This window comes from Cavia porcellus, unplaced genomic scaffold, assembly GCF_034190915.1.
Source record: "Cavia porcellus strain 051 isolate PalLab524CR breed Dunkin Hartley unplaced genomic scaffold, mCavPor4.1 scaffold_19, whole genome shotgun sequence".
In the NCBI taxonomy this organism is placed as follows: domain Eukaryota; kingdom Metazoa; phylum Chordata; class Mammalia; order Rodentia; family Caviidae; genus Cavia; species Cavia porcellus.
The window spans coordinates 46,829,273-46,850,971 of record NW_026947502.1 but is presented as its reverse complement, the minus strand read 5'-3'; the positions used below and the strand labels follow the sequence as shown (position 1 = coordinate 46,850,971).

The window sequence follows — 21,699 nt, the reverse complement described above, 5'->3', positions numbered from 1 at the left end:
CTGTGAACATATAGGCCACAGGGTTACCTGGCCATCTGGAGGGTGGTGTGGATAACTAAGAAAAAGAAAAGAATTGAATCCAGATGGACTTCGGTGAACACCCCAGTTCTATTGCTCACAGTGTATCCTTGGAGAAATTACTCCTGCTCTGAGCCTCAGTGTCTTTCCTGAAAAATCAGAATAACAATAACCATCTATGTCACACTGTTGTTAAGAGCAAATGCCAAGTCATGTGGTATGTACAGAGGCCAGAGCGAAGTAGGGGCTTAATAAAAACTCCCTCTTTATGCTACTTTATGTCTATTATTCTAGCTATAAACCATACAAGTTCGTTGAGGGTCTGGGCAGGACACTGGTCCCTCTAATGTCCCTTCCACACAGTCACATTGTGATTAGTCAGCTCTTTGCTCTCACTGAAGGAGTTCTCACATGGGAGACAATGTCCAGGTCCCAGGATGTCTCAAACAGCAATTCCTTTCCTCCCTTTACCATTAATTTGGTCACCTGTCTTTCTTCCTAATACATGAAACTCCAGAGAAAAGCAACCTTGCTTTATCAAGCCTTCAGCACAGTGCTTAAGAGGCTTCTAAATCCATGGTTTCTACCTCTGTGCCCGAGACCTGTATTTTCTTTAAATTTTTATCTTCAAAATAGGGATAAGCCTGAAGCACCAGTTAATATGGCTCCAAGAGATGCTGAAATGCATACAGAAAGTGCCCGACCTCAGGTACATACAGAGGGAGAAATGGTGGCTCACTTAGAAAGGAAAAAGAAAGCCATTTTCTAAGAACTCACAGAGAGAATGCCACCAGCACAGGAGTGTGAGTTTTCCACAGCAAGCAAGTCTGACACTGTCTGACCGCACAGGTTAACAGCTCCATCTCTACAAGACACACACACACACACACACACACACACACACACACACACACACAGACACTTCTATGACAACTCCATGTCCAATTAATCTGTGCATACAACAAGCCAGACAGAGGTTTCAGTGATTCTCTTCTCAGGTTTAGTACCTAACTAGAAAAGCTCATAAACCTCAGGAACATTTAGTTGCATTTGTAATAAACAACAAAGCTCAAGAAAGACATATGAACAAAGGGTGTAGGGTGAGGAGCGATGGAGGAGTGTGGAGCTAGTGTGCCCCTGGCTAGACAGGGCCTCTCTGTACCTCCATGTGTTCCTCTACCTGGCTTTCCTACAGACTCAACTGTTGAGGTCTTGGGAAGGCTTCGCTCTATAGGAATGCATGATTCAATCACTATTAACCTCTATCCCCTTCTTTTTCTCTCTCTTAAGGTTGGGATGAGGGTCTGATAATTTCATCTCTCTTATCACATGATTAGTTGTTTCTTTAAGTCACATTAGTACCATCAGCTCGTCTAGTTTTTGTTATTAACAAAAGAGGCTCCTTTCACCTCTGCTGCTCTTATCACTTGGGAAATTCATAAGGTTTTCAGAAGCTCTGTGCCAGTAACTGAGGACTAAGATCAAACTATATATTCCCTGTTATATTGCAGTATCCTGCATCCCAGGAATTAAGCACCCTACAGAGTAAACAGAGGCAGCATTCAAAGTGCTCTGCACAATATCTGTTAAAATGAGTTCAATAAATGCCAGATATCAAGATGGCGATGACAATAATAAGGGTTGCGGTTGTATTTTTGTCTTTGTACCTTGAGCACTGAAGTTGGCCTAAGTTAACTGCTCAGTCATTTCTTCTGGATGGATAAAAGAAAATCAGGCCTTTTGTTCTTGGTTCTTAATTATAAAGCATTATAAAGGCTTAGTACCAAAATGGCACAAAATCAAATGGTCTTCCTGTGTCCCTAATTTCTCTACCAGAATCCCACCTGATGTTTATCTCCTGGAGCTTGCCATTAGACAAAATCAAAGCCTACTAGAGAAAGGCTGTTTCTGAGCGTGGTGAGATCCCAGGGCAGTAACTTTCCAAGTCAGGCAGTTCTCAGTGTGCTGGCAGGACTGCTACAATAACAAACACAGTGGAACAATGCCATTGTTCCTCTCATCTGTCCAGGGGCCTCGGGGAGTTTAGCTCTGGTTCCACTGTTCTTGACAATTTAATCTTCGTATGCAAATTCTATGAGGGCTCCTTGGGACAAGCGAGGGCTGGAGGGAAGTCAACTGTTTTTTTCCAAACAGGACTTGGCTCAGGAGAGCCTGTCTTGAAAACCAGCTCTCAACCTGATTGATTGCTCAGGGTTAACAGCAAATACTCCATAACTCTAACCTGTCTGACTCCAAACCCTTTGTACTTTGACATGATGAGACCCTCAATCTGTGCAATGGAATCTTAACTGCACTCCATGCTGTGTAAACATTAAATGTGTACACCTCTGGCATGACAGCATCACGGGAAATGTGGACCATTAAGTAGGTTAAGTCTTCAAGTTATCCACAGCCCAGTAAGAAAAAAAAAATTTGGAGAGGAAATGAGTACAGTTATGATTTAGAACTGAAATACCTGCCAAAAGCCTCACACAGTTAAGATGTGTTTAGAACAGGAGGGTGAATATTTATCCGTGGGCCCATACACTGATGGCTTCATTAACTGACGGTGCTATTAGGAGGTAGCCCTGGTGGGAGGTAGGTCACTGTGGGGACATGACTTAAAGGGTAGAACTCCCTTCCCAGCTCCTCCTTCTCTCTGCTTCCTGAGTTAGCAGGTATCTTCCACTGAGATCCCTTCACCATGATGTTTCTACCTTGGAGCCAGCCATGAACTGAAAATCTGATCCAAAATAAACCTCTCCCCACTTAAGCCATGGGTGTTAGGAGTTTTGTCCCAGCAATGAGAAAATGATTAAGACAAATACCTACGCTAAAAGAGAGAGGAAAAAAACAAAGGATATAGGAGAGAAGTAAAAACATAACAACTTCAGAGGAAGGAACAAATTTAAAGAAAAAATATTCATGGAGGAAAACCGCAGAAAGACACTAAGAATTATCATCACGTGTACCATCATTTTTCACTTGGTCACCTGAACCTAAGAGCCAACTTGTCCAGGTCCACTTTGCTCTGTGAGTTCTCTGAGCCCATCTCTATATTATATATCAACCTCCTGAAAAAGCTTTGAGTCAGAGGCCCGCATGTAGGAATTTAAGTTCTGAGGCTGATGAGTGTTGTCAGTCTCTCTGAGCTGCAAAATCTTCATTGTGAAAGAGACCTGAATGGATACATTTATCTCATGAAATTATGGAAAAGATCACATGAGAAAATCCATGTCTGTTGAATGAATGTATGCTAAGTACATATTTTTCAAGGAGAAATTTTTTAAAAATATGAAACTATTGCTTGTGACTTCTGACTTCTCTGTACTTTCTCCACTGGAAGAATTTTAGTTCTAGAAGACAGAAATAAAGTATATCACACTCTCAACAGAACTCACAGCACCTACTGCATGCTTTATTGAGGTTTTCTTGCTAATAAAATAATTCTCAAGTATTTTGTTTGTGTATCTGAACACAGCATTTTGTTGCACCTATGCATGAAGTAGTTATGCCATTTACTAATGTGGGACATTTATGGCAAACACAATGTTATCCTCTTTCTAAATATGAGAAAATAAATTCAGAGAGGTGAAACATGTTTTTCAAATCAGAGCTAATGAGTGCCAAAGTTAAAACACAGCTAGGAATTTCTAAATCTAGATGCTGTGTCTGCATCCATTAGGTCAATTGGCTTGTATATTACTTCTGGGACAGTAGACCCAAAGAGAATGAGCCAGCAGAGCAGGGAAGCTCTCCAGAAAAAAACCAGATGCTGCTTTATTCTCTAGGGCAAACCATGACTTGGACAGGGTACATTTTAGAATAATCTTGAGAGGCTAGGCCTTCAAGTCTTACTTAGCTTGGTGACATTAAACTGAGTCTCAGCACAGGCTCTGTTTCTCTTCCTAAGTTGAATAACAGATCCTATGCTCTATTATTACCAGTCTCCACTTTGTTTCTGATTCATTACTATCCAATCAAGTATCTACACTCTTGCTTTCTCCCTGCCACCAGGGGGCAGTTCTATAATGACCAGCTCCAAAAACCAAGATCTCCCCATTGGGACTGGGTGTCTGACAGTGTCACAACCAGGGTGCAAAGGGATGATTGGAATAGGCAATCACTGGGTGGGGGTAAAGGTGAGCTCTCCAAGGACCTGCCCTGGAGGAGCTCTTAGTCTGGAGAGCTTAAGCATGGAATTTTTCCATAGACATCCATACTGCTTTTGTTATAGCCCAGTGAGCCAAGTGGCTCATTTCACAACCAAAGTGACGTTTGAGCTGTGACTGGAAACTGCAGAATATATTCCCAGACTGAAGAAGAAGGAGTTGGAGCCAATGTAACTTCAGCAAAGGGGGGTAGGAACATGGTTACAGAGGTATGACATTGGATTTATTTCTGAAATTGTTAGAATCAACAAGGTATGTAAGAGATCTTCATGATGTGAAAAGGGATACAAAAGAAAGAAATAAGAGGAAGGTTTGATGAATGCATGGCCAGAAAGACCATCAGCAGCCTACTCAGAAATGTCTTTGATCCTCGCCAACTTTTGGAATTCAGGATAGAATTTTCCCATGGCCCGCTTTAGGTTACTTGTGTAGTCGCATAGGGTTCTTCACCTTGCTTAGCAGAAGTAAGTTTCTGTTAGATGTTCTGCTATTGTATCTTGATATTGGTAATAATTTTAACAAAGGGCTCCATATTTTCATTCTGCACTGATCCAGCAGTGTTTGTAGACAGCCTCTTGTTATAAGTAACAATAGCACTTTACACGTCATAGTGCTTGTAGATAGCATACTAGTCACAGTTCAAATGCCTTTGACACACCAATTTAATTCTTAGATTGGGTAAGCATATCATTATTTTCATCCTTTGATCAAAGAATTCATGTTAGGAAAAGACCAAAGCCAATAATAAAGATAAAGTAAACCCACTTATCAGGCTTCAGAAATTCTTCTTTTAGTTCATACTATGTGCCTGATTTTACATTTTCATATTCAAGCAGAGTACTCTTGCCTGAGGGCACTCAAATTTTTATAAAAAATTATCACTCCTTAAGCATCAGGTCATCCATATTCTATTCTATGTGCTCATCTAATTACTCATCCAATCATTCATCTGTTCAAAAATCCATTTTCCATCCATTCAAAACCTGTTCATCCATCCATCTATCCATCTAAGCACCCATTCCATGGCTCAACAAACTTCATTTCCCCAAAAAACTTGTGATAAGACAGTGTCTAGACTTCAGTGCTTCAATGAAGTTTGGTTTAATGAATGAATAAGATTGTTCCAGATATTCTGAATAAAAGTTGAAAAGTAGCTTTCTGTCCAAATAAGAGGTGAAGAATGGACTTAAGTTAATGTGGAAAATGCAGAAGGTGGTATTTATTGAGTTTTGTGATGAAGTGGACAGTTTTCTAATCATTGAATTCTATTTGTTTCTTAATGTTAACAATCCTCCCCCGAAAAAAGACTAAAGGTTTAATCTCGATTTCAAAAATAAAGAAATTGAGGTGCAGTCAGGTTAAGCCATCCATTCATGGAAACACAGCTAACCAGAATAAGAGCTGGGCTTTGAGAAGTGGGTTAAGCTCCAGTCTCTTATCATGTGATCTTACGATCCAGCTATGCAGCCCATGTCACCAAGTTTATCCTCTCAGTTTGGGATCCCAGCCAAAAAAGATAGATTTGACAAGTGGACAAAAGATTTTCAGAAGAGCAAATAGTTTAATCTGAACCAAAGAAGCAAGTATCCAAATGAATCTGGGGGTGTAGTGGTGGTGCAGAGACAGAGACAGAGAAAGAAATAAAAACAGGGCAAAATTCTAAATGGATCCACTAGACCACTGGAAAGGAAACATTGCTCTCTGTCCCACTACTAACTCAGGATCCCAAGAATCTCTGCAAAGGAAAGTTGGGCCCGGAGTAGTTCGGCTCCCTCCTCCTTGAGCTCCAGATGCCCCTACTCCTTCCATTCCACTGGCGTCATCCCAGCCTCAGTTTTAGCTTGAAACAAGATGCATCTTAAAATATCATGTGGATTTTTAACTCTAGATGCAGACAATACATTCCATTAACCTAGAAATTTTGTATTAATTTTGAACTAAAATACTCAGAAGGCAACTGAATTAACAGTGAAAGGGCAGATCTGCAATTTCAATAGTGGCATGTTCACCATTTTGGTTCAAGGGAATAAAGTACAGGAAAAATAAACTAAAATTTTGACATCTTACCTGCATACTCAAGGAAACACAGTTTGTCTTGGCTTTGTTTTTATCTCCTTTTTTAAAAACTTAAGGTGGCTCCAAATTCTACAGAGTGTGTCAGTAAGCATGTTTGCTGTCTTCGCGCATGCTCCAGAATCAAAAGGCAGGGGAAGTGGACCTGGCATAGGTCCTCACTGAGAAAACCCACTACAGGAATTACCTCCTTAAAGCATTTCGTTTTGTTGACTTAGTTTGGGTTTTTGTTTGTTTTTAGTCTTTGTGATCCATAGTCTAATTTTAAAAGCTTTTCATAAGAGACTCCTCCAAAGAGCTGGGAAGGAATAAGTTTTAGAATCCAACCAATTTGTGGCCAGGTTCTGGCTTCTACTCTGCCTAGTTGTGTGACAATGAACAGTCTTTGCCTTTACTTTGTCTCAATCTCATCTTTAACTGAATCTAGTAGTAATTCCTGTATCAGTTAGGAAAATACTTTCTTTAATCCCTACCACATAGTAGGAACTTAGAGTGAGATATCTTCCCATTCATCTGCACCATCTCATAATGCAAAGATAATTTGTGATTTAAAAATGATTTCACAATCATCCCTTGTTTGCCACATAAACACGCTTTCAAAAATAAGGAGAAAAAGAAAACCAGTAGACATCTCATTTTGTAATTCAGAAGGAATTATATTAATATTCATTTTATTCTCCCAAAAGACCAACAGAAGCTGACACATTAAAATACCAGGCTTGATGAATTCTACCTTAGGCACAATATTCCAAAGATAATCTTATCTTTATACATTTTCTTTAAACAAACTAAAAATGGAAATTTATTCCTCAGTGCATTTTATGTTTTCATTTAAAATCAACAAGATTTCACAGAAGCCACCAGTTCAGTTGCTTGCTGTCTCATGCAGTAATACCTCAGCTGTGATGATGTGCGTCCCAGAAATTAATTTTCAGATAATTAATACCAAATGCTATAAACAGAAAATACTGTTATTTTAGCTTTAGCATATTAGGATTTAACTTTTATTAGAATTTTTCCTGCTCTGTCTTATTACAGTAGGGCTTACAGACTATATATATATATATTTTTTTTTTTGGTGGCTCACTGCTTCGCTACTGATCATAAGCTATTGCAGAGAGGGGATGGTCTCAGAGACTCTTGAGGCATGAACATCTCCACAGTCCCTAGGTCAGGATCTCAAGGTCCTACCTAACAATTTTCCGCTGTCCATCCATGAAATATCCCCATTCAAGGAAGGGCCCCACCAGACACCTGGGGATTCACAGTGTAACGTTAATTTCATCATCTTCTTAGTTGATATTAAAGTATTACAGCCATTCTTTAATCAGAATAAGCACTTAAATCTCTAAGTCCAAAGTATTACAATGGATTTTCTTTAAATTTGTTTATTCCGTGTAATTTTCACTAACAATTACTCACAGGTGGCCTATTCTTATTATTTTTAGATAAAGAAATTAATGTCAATGCAGATTAAAGTACATGACTAAAGTCTTACAATACAACAGAGAAAAGTTGGTGTTCCAACGAGGTTATTGGCCCCTGTTGCTGGAACTGCATCCCATAAAAGCCCTATAGATAAAGAATGAGATTCAGAGAGAAAAGAAAAAGAAAAAGACTAATGGGTTGAGAAAAAAAAGGAGAACAATATGGCCTGAAGTAGCTGTAAAATCACAGAATGGCAACAATGGGAAAACCCACAAGCAAGCCAGGAAAAAGGCTGTGTTGGATAGATTTCCAGAAGAGATAACAAATACAGTAGGACACTGGTGTGGTCATGCAGAGTAGAAGCAACACTAACTGAACTGAGAAAATGAAGACCAGGATGACCCAAAGGTCATCTATGTGGACTTGGAGGGTAACACATAAGTGTTGAGGAAAACCATGATCCGGGTACCAAAATTCTCAGTGAATGGAGAATAGCATGTGAAGAGAGGCTAGTGTAGCCTGTCTGGGCTGGCAGATACCAGTGCATTGCCAAGATGCTTTAAATAGCTGACTGGCAGGTATGGCCAAATTGGGAAAGAATTCACAGCAGGGACCAGGTTCCTTTAAGGTTAGGGTGATCCTTCGTAGAACGTGTTTTCATGGGCTTTTCTCTCAGGAAAAAGGATAGCAGAGGCTCCTAAAGCTGATTGTTATATGCCTATTTAAAGCAGTCTTCAAGAATTGCTTTGTCTTAAGAGAAGGCTTGGAAGGATCTAATAGAAACAGCAGTTGGAATGCAGTGAATGCTCCACCTACTCTACTCTGGTGCACCATCATCCAGCTGCTGTGTTGGCTGATAGCACAGCTTTGTTCTTGTGAAAACTGTCCCTGGCCAATAGAAGTTACTTTCCCAGAAATGCCTGAGAAGATATGCTTCAAAAGACAGGCCCCCAGCAGTGATGTCATCCTAGACCTTTGCCACTAGAAGGAATGCCGTGGGCCATGTATTCAGGGCATTCCTGAGTATTCAGGTTAAGCCTCTTTCAGACAGCATTCAGGTCTACATCCTTCTTGTCTAATCTTTTTATCCTCTTTCAGTTTCTGTCTCTCTCCCTCTCTGTTTCTCTCTCTGTCTCTCTGTCTCTCTGTCTCTCTCACTGTCTCTCTCTCTCTCTCTCTCTCTCTCTCTCTCTCTCTCTCTCTGTGTGTGTGTGTGTGTGTGTGTGTGTGTGTGTGTCATTCTTACTCTCTCTTTCTCCCTATTTCTTTTCACCTCAACTGAGAGCAATCACTCACACATCCAGCTGTATCTCTCAGGAGCCTGACCAAAGACAAGGAATAAGCAGAACCATGCAATGAAGACCAAAGAACTTCATTGGCCCACCAACAGTCAGAACTAGGATGGCCCAACACACCTATGTTGTGCCAGATTAAACAATTTCCCACATGCAAGACTTTTAGTGCTTCACTGCAGGAGTTTTACAAAGGTGGACTAGTTGGTCACAGGGATAAGAACTGGAGTGAAAGCAGAGTGTGCCTCTCCCTGAAGGCTGCGCTCTCACATTATCATGACCTTGCCTCATGCACACTCAGAAGCCCTGCTCTGCTAGGTCTCCCCAGAGAACTCAACTAGGATACGTAACCCCATGCAGAGATGCTGGCCGACGCTTGAGGAAGCCCCATGTCTCTCCTAGGACATGTATTCTTAGCTAGGCCATGAGGGAACTGAGGAGACAATACTCCTGATACAATGGCTACCTTGGTTTTTTCTAAAACTGGTTGTAGATTTCATGAGATGTTCAAAGTGATCCTTGCTATAATTAAGAGTATTAATAATAATAATTTAGGGTAAGCACAATTGCAGGGGAATCATTGGTTTTATCTCTGTGTTAAGTAACACAGCAGTGTTTTTGCACTAATGTCTCATATTTGCAGGTCTCAAGCAGAGCTGATCTCCAGGAAGGGGTCCAACACACACCCTTGCATTCACCAGAGTATCATGGGTGGAAACCATCTGCTGTGTGTCTGTGACTGAGTCTGCATTCACCCTAATCCTTAGAGAGAAACAAAAGTTTCTTCTTCTACGTAGATTGAAATTTCAAAGACACTTGCCACTGTCCCCTAGACTATGGGCAGGGCAGCCCATCCCTGGAGAAGGAGCAGCAGCAGGGAGCAGGCTGTCACCATCCCTGTGGTGAAAATCCCCGTTCTCAGTGGATATGTAAAACCGTGCTTAAAGGGCTGTATTTACTGGTTTTAAACTGAAAAACAAAACATCATTTCACAATTCAAGATTTTTGGTACTAACTCTTCCATTTGTTTTTTGGTAAATATGTATTACAAGTTCATGAGTGCCAGGAAGTTTCCTAAATATTTCAGGCAGCTGTAAACATGACAAATCCTGGCACTATAGATCTTAACATCTTGTGGAGGAGAAACACTACACGTGAAATAAACACTACACCTGCAATACTACATAGTAATACAATGATTCATTCTGTGGAGAAAAATAAGTAAAGCCCTATGCTAGAAACCAGAAGGAGCAACTTAACTACAGTGGTCCAGATAGATCTCTAAAAGGAAGAGGGGAAGATAAGAAGGACAGAGCTTACAGGAGGAGAGTTAACACCAAACGAAAAATGTCCAAGGCAAAAGGAAGCCATATAGTTTGTAATTTTTTTTAACTTTGCTTTTGTTTTGGACAATCAGAGATGTAGACCTGGTGGGTCCAGAAAAACACTTTATCCCCTCAATGTATAGGCTTCTGGTGGGTGATCAATTCTACTCCTGTGACTTACTTACCATGTGCCTATTATGTCCTGAATCTATATATTCTGCCAAGTACTCCTGTCTGAGCTTAACTGAAATGCCTAATTGCCTAAAATGCACATAGATATCTTTAGAGACCTACAGCTGCTTATTTAAAACAGGGCTCATCTTTCCTCCCTGAAGTCTGTTCTTTCCACTGTGTCTTCCAGCCAAGGAATAGTAACGGGCCAAGGCACCAGACCAAGTTAGAACATCTCTTTGCTTCATCCATCTCCATCTTCCACACTGAGTCATCTCATGTGCCCCTACATGCTACCGTTCTGTTCTGCTATCTGCATTCCTACTGCCTTGACCTGCATTTTGGTCATCTTTAACCAATCACATTAACTTTCCACTAAATCTCCAGCCTCCCTATCCCAACTTCTCCCATTCTCTAACAGTAGTCAGAAAAGATGGTTCCCAAATGCATATGTGTATCTGTCATTTCTCAGTTTAAAATTTGTTACCACTCTCATTCTAGATAAAGAATAAATTTTGCCACAGGGGTCTAAGACCCATATGACTCCACCTCAGCTAACCCTTCCAGCTTTGCTATTTTACACCATTGCCTTGAGCTCTATCCCTAGACATATTGTGGGCTCACACATTTCTGTGTCTAGGGCACTGTCTCAACTCCTGGGCTCCACACTGGTATTTCCTTCTTCCTTCTCCAACTCTGTATCCTTTGTTTATCTATGTAACTCCTGTTTGTCATTTGTATCTCAACACAGATACCTCATCCCTCGAGAAGACTCCATCAGCACACCTAGCTAGAACTTGCAATCCTTCTTCTCCACTCTGATGTTTCATTGCTGTCACAGTCTTTGCTAAGAGGTGTAACAATTGATTTTCCACTTGCTCATCTTCTTCTATAGCTGCCTGCTTCCTAAAGAAGTACATTGTCTTTTCCACCTCCCTGAACTTCTAGAACAGGACATGAGACATAGTGGGCACTTAGGAGATGTTACATGGAGTCCAATCCACTTCACTGAACACTTGGAAAACTGACACAGAGAGGTTAGTTCTTGCCTGAAGAAAACACCTAAACAATTTTAGAGTTAATCCTGGCACACTTGCCTTAGATTTTTATCCAGTTTTCTTGTCAGGTACCAGGCTTGTCACAGAATGTAAACCCACATCTTAAGCTCTTGAAATTACAGTCCGGCAATGGTTCAAGGTCTGACCTACAAATGTTAAATGCTCTTAAGAAGAAGCCAAAAGGATTTCACTAGGAGGAACTGAGCAGCTAAAGTGTCCACAGGGGAGCTGTGATTTCTGTCCTTGAGATGTGACCAAGGGCACACCTGGTTGGGAGAGGCAGGCAGGAATGAGAAGGATTGGCGGGTGAGGACCTCCCATTCTACTCCAGCCAGAGTTCACTCCATGCACACAGGAACTTCCTGCTGAAGGCACTGCTCCAGGAAATTGCTTCCCCAGGGGGAGGCACAGGTTCTGCTTCTGGAATATTCACAGACAGGGTACACAGCTCTATTCTTCTGCCCCACCGCCCTGGACAACACCCTCCCCTGGCTTCTCCCTCCATAGCTGGAGACAAGGAACTTAGAGATGATGACATCACTTGAACATCTGCTGAAGTAAAACAGAATTAGAAACAACCCTCAAGGAGAAAGAAACATCCTTCATATATCATGAAGCCAAGAAAAAAAGCTGTACCTTCAATTAAAATACTGAGCAAACCATCTAAGCATGGAGTGAAAGGAATGTATCTAAAGTAAGGAAAAAGCAAACACTAGCCAGCCTAAAACTTCCAGTGCCTAGCTGAGGACTCCTCTAACAATAAATCTGTAGGTTTTTATGTCCAAAAAATGTTTAATATGAGATTTGTGCAATTTTGGTATTCAATGGCCTAGTCATACCTGAAACATTGTAGGGAAATAATAATCATTTTACTTTTTAATCATTTTAATTTTGGAACACATCATTGTTTTTCCCATGAGTCGTATCTGCCAGTGTTGGGAATAGCACCTAGCCTAGTACCATGCCCATCTTATGTTCATTTATTCATTCAAAGCCTTATGTAATACATTAAAACCTATGTTACATTAGAAGATCTGTTCTCAAGAACTGCACATTGAAATTTATAATATAATGCGGTGACAAGGACTACAAGTATGATAAGGAAAGATATGTCAAAGGAGGAGAGTGTTATTTCAGAAATGGGTGGCAAAGGATGGTAAAATAACATTTGAGCTGCAGCCAGAATAAAGTGGAGACAACTATGTTGTTACCTGAGTGGCACCCAGGAGAAAGGGTGCCAAGCGCCAGTGAAGATCCACTAGGAGGCCAAAGTATGTGGAACTGAGTGATTGTAGGGAAGCAGAAGGAACTATGACTGAGATGGTGCTTAGGATTGAAATGTGGTGAAATTCAATCTTGCAGAAATCTGAAGTGAGGAAAGGGCTTCAGATTTCACGATGAATTGAGAATCAACTGAAGGGCTTTGGGCTAATGAATCTGATGTGGTTCTACTTTTACAACTATCTGGTCAGCTTCCATGTGCACAGAAGGAGGAGGAGGCTAGAAGACCAACTTACAGTATGATTTATTCACACAGGTGAGAGATGGAAGGCCTTGAACCTGAGCCATTGTGGGGATGGAGCTAATCCCTAGGTATCACCTGGTCTCACCTTGCCCTTTCCTGGGCTGCATCAGTGGCCCCAGGTCATGGAGTGTTCTATTGACATTTCCAAGAAATGATGCAGTGCATTCATACATCTGACATTCTTCCTCTCTGATGTTTTGTCTCACACAATTTTTGTCTCTTCATCCCAACTTTCAACAACTGAATTCAAGTGTTTATCTGCAAAATCATCCCAGAATCCATTGTATCTTCTGTGTGATGCCACTTCCCTTATTTAGCCTCTATTAGTTACCTGGAAAGAGCGTTCTCTCCAAATACAGCCCATCCCAAGACTCCCTGTGACCTTCACAGGAGAGAAAGGCTATGTAGACTTGTTAAAAAAACTGTCAGAAATGAAACCCCGAAGTACACATCCAGCCCTAGTGGACGCCATTGCTTCTCTGTCCTCTGTCCCAGCCCTGCCTTTTCACATCTCTCTTTGTTTCCAGAGATTTTTTGGATGTAATTCCCTCCTCCTGATTGCCTTCTCCTCCAGCCTCCCTGTGGAAATATCTTCGGACCATGCCCTAGACCCCATTTATTCTCTGGGGCCATCTTGACATCTTTCCAGAAAATGGGTCAGAAGTTCCTTTTCTGGCCTCCCATAAACCTCTACATCACCTGATTTGTTCTCCTGAGTTTCCATGTCTGATTTGACAGAAACCTACTAACACCTCAGAAGCTGAGGACTTTGCCTGGGTTGAATTCCAGAGACTGGAATGATGTAGTGGGACATAGTGGTCCATGTATGCAAATTATGTGGTACATGGTGGGCTAATTATAAAAATGTCACATAGCAGGAATACCAGAGTGACACTCTATCCATATGAAGTGTCACTATATCCAGAGGTGGAAAGCCACAGAGCCTGACTCAAAGTGCCCATTTCCTTTGAGATGCTGAAATCTCCCTCAGTATTAACTCTTAAAATTGGTGTGCATCCACCTGGAAATGATTCATGTTGGAGCAGAAACATTTGACATTGCCGAGCACCCTGTGTCTCCCAAGCTCAGCCAGTACTAGCGATGTCATGAATTTCTGCCAGTTCCTGAAGGTAAAATTGGGTTCCCTGCATACAGGTTATTGTATGTTGAATAAAAAAGAAATGCTAGGTTGGAAAAAACAGAGACCATCTTGTCTAGGGGCAGATGAGAGTTAGGTTTGGACAGGAGGGATGGAATGGAGCAGTCAACAACTCCATAAGTGCCGGGATCATCTTGGACACATTAGCCTTATAGTGTAAAAAATTCAAAAGAAAGAGAAATTTGGCGACAGAGGTATGGGTGTATAATGAACACACTGAAGCATATAATTTTGGTAAAGGCTGACCTGAGCACCATCCATGTAACCTCTATGAGGTGAATGAGCCAGGCAGAGTGATTAAAATCATCCAGGACATTAATAGAAGAACAAACTGAAATTCAGAATGGAGAACAGCAGTCAGAAGCCAGTGACAGACATAGACTCAGTCCCTAAATCTGTACCTTTAGCTTCTTGTGCTCCTTCCGGAAATCTCACGTGCAAAAAAAAAAAAAAAAAAAAAAAGAAAAATAGATTACAAACTGCTACCTATCTTTTCATATTCTCTCTGACTCTCTCTCCCCCCTTGTAAAATATGAGGAGGAAATATATTTTGAGTATTTTTAAAAATGCTAAAGCCTTCTGTAAATTGCAACTATATCTATCATGTAGAAATTCCATGCCACTTTTTACATACACCTCCCCAAACCCATCTGGAAAGGTAGCTGTCATTATAATACTACACAATAAAGCAAATGGTTGGGGAAGCAAGATGATGTGCTGAAAGTGACACAGGGATAGTAAGTGGAGGAGTCAGGGAAGAAGCCCAACTTGTCACATGCCATGTAATTAGCAAAAAGATTTTGCCCATTCTCTAGAACAAAAATCAAATAAAAGCAGAATTTTCTTGGGTATAATACTATACAGTTTACGAAAAGCTTTTTACTGCATTGCAATCAGTTCATTCACAGCACTCAGCACCCCTTTACATTGAGAAAGCCAAGAACACTTTACAACTGAGGAGACTGAAACAAGGAGCTCAGGTACCCGGTGCCAGGTCTTGTTAAAACCCATGTCTGAATTTAGGCCTTCATAAGCCAACTTTCATGTTTTCACATTATATGAGGGCTGACTCGAGGTACTAAATTCAAGAGACAAAACAGTGCATCACAGCAAAAGAAACAATCAGTAAGGAAGCAATCAACAGAGTGAAGAGACAACTTACAGATTGGGAAAAAATGTCAACCTATTCCTGAGAGAGAGATCTATGATATAGAATATATTTAAAAACTCAAAAAAATGGGCCCTCCCAAAATAAAAGACTCAATACAAATGGAGAAATAAAATTAATTGGTACTTCTTAGTAAAAGAAGCACAAATGGCCAATAAACATATGAAAAATGTTCAACATCTCTGGTCACTAAAGAAATGCAAATTGCAACATATAAATATTTCATCTTACATCATAAAGAATGCCAATTATGAAGACATCAAATAATAACAGATTCTGATATGGCTATAATGAAAAAGGGACCTTTCTACACTGTTGGTGAAAATGTAAACTAGTACCACCATTGTAAAATCAGTATAGAAAGTTCTCAAAAATCTAAAAATAGAAGTATCATTTGATCCAGCTGTTTCCCTTCTAGGTAGCTTCCAAAAGACCTGAAGTTATCATATCATAGTGATACACGTATACCAAGGCTTACAGTATCACAATTCATAATAATCATATCTTGGAAGCACCCTTTATGTCCAGCAAGAGATGAGTGGAAAAGAAAATGTGACATATATAACAGAATACTACTCAGCTACAAAGAAGTCTAAACCCAAGTAATTTTCAGGGAAATTGATATGACTTGAAACATAGTGATAAATGAAACCAAACCAGTAAGGCACACAACCTTCAGTGCCATATAACTCCCTGCATTTGAGTAATCCAAAGTACAAATAAAGAACAAAATGAAAGACTGATAGAAGGAACCAGAGAAATTTTCTTCAAATCAAAAGGGAACCAAAAGATTGAGAGTGTGGAAATGAGTTGAGATAAAGGGCTTAAACATATGTAAGGTGTGACATACACACCTCCAACTACCCACAATGAGTGTAGTCATTGTCACAATCATGAAGTAAAAACTTAACAACAATAGTAAAGATGGGAAAATGGCATCTAGAGATGGAGAAGAAAAGGAATAAAAGGAATCAAGTTACGTTAAATACATGTACTCATATAAACATCATGTGCTGCCAACCTGTGCTAATAAAATTAAGTAAGTAAGTAAAACACTCCATCAGAAACTTTCAACAAATGCTATATGAAACCTGTAGTCAACACAGGATTACAACCAAATTTTGAGGCAAAGTATGTGTGTCTGTTCTCCTCTGTGATTCAGTGAACTAACCTGACACAATGCACAGCAACCCAATACACATTTATCAGGATTCCTGCACTCCCTGAAGTAGAGAAAAAAGTCAGGGAAGAGCTGTGTGATGTTCTCTACACACAGGTGGTCAGCTTGCAGGTAAGACCTTCTCACTTGTCAAATATCATTGAGTGTGACAGGGACTTCATCAGATGCTGTGACACAGTCAAGATGGAACAGGTAGAGGTCCCTGGCCTCAGAAAGCACTGTGTCTAGAAAGGGTCTCATTGTGTGTACTGAAAGCACAGATCGTCACAAAATAGACCCCAAAGCATTGTGAAGGCCCAAGAGGAAAGACCTAGGAAACGTCCACTAGAAGGGAGCATTTGAACTGGGTCATTAAGGGAAGAAGGAAGAGAGATGTTCCATCTCTGCAGAGAGGCCACCATGAGCAACAGAGGGATACAAAAGATCAGAGAACAAGCCAGCACAGCACTGGATCCATCCAGAAATCCTGATGCCATCAGCTAAGATTTCAAGATGTAAGTATTTCAGCCAATTTCATCAAACTGAGCAAACATTTGGAAAGCATAGGATGACAACACAGAAATGGACAAAGTTAAGCAAGTCACCAAGGTGTCCACAGTGTGTTCATTGTATACATCAAACCAGCAAGAAAAATGAACCCCCACTGCGTGTGGATTTCTGTTTCCACTATCAAATGCTCGATTGCACCCTGAAATGAGCACAACTCATTGTTCCCAGTTAGACAATCACTGCATTCAAAAGCTCTTGACCTTCAGCTCTCATAAGCAAAGAGGACAACATGCATCACTTTCCCCTGATAAAGACCACTTTATCGTATTCTGATCTCTGGACTACTGTGTTTCAGCTGCGTGTCATTAACACTCCCTTTGCTTAGCTGATGGCTGTTTAATGATTTGCTGATCCAAAGAACAGTTTCTTTAGAACAGAACAATAGTTTATTTTATTTACGTGAAACATTTGTTTTTTAAAAGTCGTTGCTCTCCATCCTCTCCACTAACCAACTTGATCATTGAAAAAGCCTAATAAACTCTGAGAATTATTAGTATCCCATTCTACAGATAAGAGAAAGGAACCTGGAACCTCAGAAAGGTGGGAAAACTCAAGGTCACACAGCAGCTTTGTGACACAATCAGAGTTCAAATCCATGTGTCTGCCTCCCAAATCGTGTCCCATTTTATACACACCTAATCACCTTCCTCAATTATGGTAATGTCATCCTCATTATGACACAAATCCTCAGATGAAATACTGGCCAAGTCGTTTCCCTCCGGGTAATATAACTACATCATAAATTAAAAACCTAATTAAAGAACACAACCTTTTAACTGAGCTCACCAGAGTCCCTTGGGGCCAGTGTATAAAGGGAGAGCCCTATCAAAGTCAAGGGCTGCCTGTTCTGGAAATTGCCCACAGACCTACTTACCTATATGGAAGAGTTTTCATACCCTTATTTCTCACCTGCCTATATTCCCCTTCTCTTATGCAGCTGTGCTTCCAGCTGAGCTAGTTGAAAATCACATCCAAACCTCTGGTCCTCTCTCTGCCCTGCAGATGCAGTGTGGACAGCCTAAATGTCACTGGGTTGGAAAATACCACTTAGCATCCAGAGGATCAGAGCCTGATGAGAAATAATGCTCTCCGTAGTTCACATGGAAAACTCAAGTGGGCACCTCCAACTGCCCGAAAGTGGGATACTTTCCTAATGGCCAGGCAAAGGTGTCACTGATCCAGGTAATAGCAAACAGGCTAGAAATAAGGTGAGGGAAGAGAAGACAGAGCATTGACAGCCACCTTACAGTTTCATTCCAATTCCTAATGGCCAATGCCAACAGCATGCTAAACTCTAGGGACACCCCAGGGCCCACACTGGTAAGAAATACTGTTTCCCTTGTCTAAATATTCCCTTTGCTGGATGAGTTTGAAGCTGGCTTTACAGATCAAGAGCCAGTGTACACTCTGGTCCTTTTGCGTGCCAAAGCTGAGCTGCAGCCTACCCCCCCCCACCTGCCCACCTACACACAAGCACACAACCTGTGCCCCAACCAAGGCACGGGAAGAAAAGGTCTCCGGATCAGGCTGGACCACAGAGAAAGGCTACCACTGTCCCCTCTGTACCAACACTGCCTTCCTTGAAACCTGTCCCTGGTTCAATGGCTCAAAGGATCCGAATTGACAGGGTCTGTAGGTGCCCCAAAGCCTCCAAGTGGGACTTGCGTGGGGACCACTTCACTAACCCGGGGTCTCCCCATCATCACATCGACGCTTCTTCTTGACCTCTCAAGAACTGTCTGTATGTGGGCAATACCGGAGGACAGAGAGATGAGCAAACAGAGAGCTATGAACAGATTTCGCGGCAGAATCCCTGATCAGTAATAGAAAGCCATCCAACTAGCAACCGCGCTTCCAAAAACGTCACTGCCACAGAGGAGAGAGTTTTGCAGCTGCCGATCGGAGCGCTCTCACCTACCTGTCTCCCACTGCAGGGCTCCCCTCTCTCACCTCCTTGGGCCCAGCTCTGGTTCCGGGGTCCCTCACACTGTTCCTTTTTTCTCCAACACTTGCGGCGGCGGTGAGAGGACCTAGGTGGAGGTCGCGCGCGGCACCTGCGAGCTGAATCTCAGGTCCCCACGGCGCTGCTGCCTGGAGGAGGAGCGAGAGGATGCTGCCCTCGCCGCTGCCGCCGCCGTGGTGCTGATGTGGTTGCTATGGTTACGGAACTCCGCCGCTGCCCCCTCTTGGTGCAACAGCTGCCCAGCCCTGGCCTCCGGGCAGCCCCGGGGAAAGGCACCAGGAGGCCAGGTTGGGAATCGCTTAAGGCAATTCACCACCACTGTCAAAGAGAAAGCGCTTAGAGCCTGTGCTGGCGCCCTGGCTTGCGTCGCCAGGGCTGTGCTCACCTCGGCGCCCTTGCTCCTCTCCTTCCTTCTAGGGACACGGCCAGAACCCGCGTAGCGCAGCGCGCCCCCGCGGCCTAGAGAGCGCGCCCTGCCGCCCGTGCTGGCTCGGTGCCCTCAACCCTGAGCACCACAGGGAGGCTGCGAGACTGTCTGGGAGGTGCGTTCTGCACTCCTCACCTCTGTCCCTTTTCTGCCCAGTGGCTACAGAAACCTCCTCAGACCAGACAGGCTGCTTAAAGGCTAAAGAAGCCTGCTCGCCCGGCCTGCGGAGGGCGCATGCTGCTAGACCAGATGTCTGGCCCTCAATAGCACCGGCTGGCCGCGAGCATGCTCAGTCTGGTCGGATGGCCCTGGAACTGGAAGCCCTGGGTGCAAAAAACAGGCTCAAGCCCTCTTCAAGCCATAGGGGAGAGAGGCAGGCGTTACACTTGGAGCTCAGGGGAACAAATAATCACCTCACAGAGATTTAAAGCCTGAGCGACCCATACTTCAACACTAAGTCACAGTGGCCCTCAACCAACCAACTCACTCAGCACCTTCAGCTGTCCTTATTTCAAGTTCGCCATCCAGAGCTCAGGGAGGTGTGACATTCAGTCCATGGAGGAGGAAATAAGCCCACTCCCATCTACACAATCACTCGTTGAAGGGCATGTTACATGGGAATTCTCTCATATTCATCATCCTCAGGTTATCAAGTTCTCTGGGTGCCCCTCATCAAGATGACTGAACATCCTTAGGGATGGAGCCCCAGTTGGACCTGAAAGCCTGTCCTCCCTCCATTAGCCTAGGATGCACTAACTCTCCCCAGCTGGTAGCAAACAATTGCACCCCGTGTGCTGGCCTCCGACCTAGGTGGGGTAGCGGTGAGGAGAATGAATATGTGAAAGATACTTTAAAGATGGTACAGTAACAAGACAAAGAGAGAGCTAAAAGCAAAGAATGTCTTGCCCAGAATGAGAGGTCAGGCAGACAAGTCCTCAGGGCTGCATAGGCAAGGCTGAGTTCTGATCTGCCCTGACCTCCTACAATGGGACAGATCATGCCAGGAGATGGGGTCCATCAAGGGCTTTGGACACCTAGCAAAAGGGGTAGATGTGAGTCCTAGGAAACAGGAAACCACCCAAAAAATTTAAGCAAGGGAAAGAGAAGAGGTTCAGAAGATGGCTCTATGTGTCAGTTGTGGCAGTGAACAGAATAGGTGTCAAGACTGCCTCCTGAGAAGGTCATTGGGAAAAGTTTCTGGAATATTTGAAGGCCCAAATCTGTCTTCTTGGTTTTTCTTGAATGAAGCACCTGGCCAAGACTTGAATAACTTCTTCAGCCCATGTTTGGTGAATGGCATATAAATGAATATTTATTTCTCCATTAAGAAGTTAATCTTTCTTTTATAATTCATTGTTCTTGAAAAGTTCTCAAAACCAGACAAAATTTAGTTTGCTATTGATATTACACTTTTGTGTGACTTTGTTTTGTTTCGTTTTGGTACTGGGGATCAAACCCATGACCTCACATTTGCCAGGCAGGGCTGAGCTAAATCCCCAGGTGTCACCTTATTTTTAATTCAGTACCAGCCCCCAACAGTTTCCTCTGCACTCACCAGGCCCCCACAGAATGGATAGGCTAGACTCAGAGCCTGTTTACATTGGGGTGCATTTCAACTGTCTAAATAAAAGAACTCTGTGATACATTAAGTGAAAAATCAAAATGCAGAACAGAGTTTAAAACAAGATCGTTCTTGTGACATAATGATTCATGTTAATTTACATTTGCTTGCACTGGCATAGAAATATGGTATAAGGCTATATAAGAAACTTGGAGGAATGGCTGTTAGCTAGGGGAGATAAGAGAATGAATTTGAGGTCAAAATGAGGCTTTCAATGTACATTTCCATAAAACATTTTTTTTTAATTTAAACAAAAATAAATATTATCTTAGCTACCTTTCTCATTGCTGAGACAAAGTACCAGAAACCCAAAGTTAATGGAGGATAGGTTTATTGGGCTGACAGTTTGTAGAGGTTTCAGTTCATAGTTGGCTGGATTCAAGGCAGGGTGGCATCAAAGAGGAGAAAGGGTTTATGGCAGGCAGAAGGCCGAGGAGAGCAAGAATCAAGCTACAAGTGCCAAACAACAACCCTCTTTCTGTCTCTTATATTTTTTCCAGGCTACCCACCCTTAGGAACATAGCGTTCACTCCCAAAGTGGAGCAAACCATACTAGCATGGCACCACAAA

At 42.2% G+C, this 21,699-nt stretch overlaps 1 protein-coding gene across 4 annotated transcripts in view; it reads right to left on the bottom strand.

The window, feature by feature from the left end:
* The window catches only part of Fam135b (family with sequence similarity 135 member B), a 294,122-nt gene extending 274,357 nt beyond the window's left edge, over positions 1 to 19,765 (bottom strand). The window contains exon 1 of one of the 4 annotated variants that reach the window (XM_063231033.1): positions 19,037 to 19,765. The gene's annotated coding sequence lies outside the window, so the exon portion shown is untranslated. The remainder of the gene's footprint in view (positions 1 to 19,036) is intronic. The other 3 variants (XM_063231029.1, XM_063231030.1, XM_063231031.1) reach the window with 3 other exon arrangements.
* Between the last annotated feature and the right edge of the window lie 1,934 nt (positions 19,766 to 21,699).